The following is a 783-nucleotide window of genomic DNA, read 5'->3' as shown; positions in this document are numbered from 1 at the left end:
TTAGAACTCACTTCTTTTTTGTTATTGTTTGAGACTTTTACATTTTTATTCCTTTAATATAATTTTAGTGTAACTTTAGAAAAAACAGGAGAACAAAATTTACGTTTTATACATTGCATTCAACAGGAAATTTCTATGAACCTTGTTTAAACATAAGATTTATTTTCTTTAATGGCATAACCTTGAATTATTTTGACATAGAATTTATTTCTGTGCCTTAAATATAATTATCAGCTTGGAAATCCTCTGCATGATCCATGTTTTAACTCAGTTTGATGCTCATATTATAAAACATAGAAAAGAAGGAATAGGCCTAAGGGAATTTTTACCTAGGTTAAAAAGGTATTACCTAGGTAAATACGATGCATTTCAAGATGAGAAGTCTATCAGTTATTTCTATCACATCCATTATAAAATCCCTCGTTTTTAGGTACCGGGGTGGCTCAATTGGTTAAGTGTCTGACTCCTGATTTCAGCTCAAGTCATGACCTCATATTCATGAGATCAAGCCCTGCGTTGGGCCTTCAGGGCCTTCAGTGCAGGGCCTTCTTGCGATTCTCTCTCTCCCTCTCTCTCTGCCCCTCCCCTGCTCATGCTTTCCGTCTCTCTCAAAATAAATAAACATTTTTTTTTAAATCATTCTTTTTCTTTGTCCTCCCTTCCAAATTGCTATTCCACTTTGGAGAAAATGCTGAATGGTCACAGAATTTCTGCCAGAGAATATATGTCTGAACTAAAAGAGGAAGTAGTTTATAGAAGAAAAAATGGCAGGAGGTCATCTGT

Source organism: Panthera uncia, chromosome B4 (assembly GCF_023721935.1).
Source record: "Panthera uncia isolate 11264 chromosome B4, Puncia_PCG_1.0, whole genome shotgun sequence".
In the NCBI taxonomy this organism is placed as follows: Eukaryota; Metazoa; Chordata; class Mammalia; order Carnivora; family Felidae; genus Panthera; species Panthera uncia.
The sequence above is the reverse complement of the archived record's forward strand: the minus strand, read 5'-3'. Positions refer to the sequence as shown.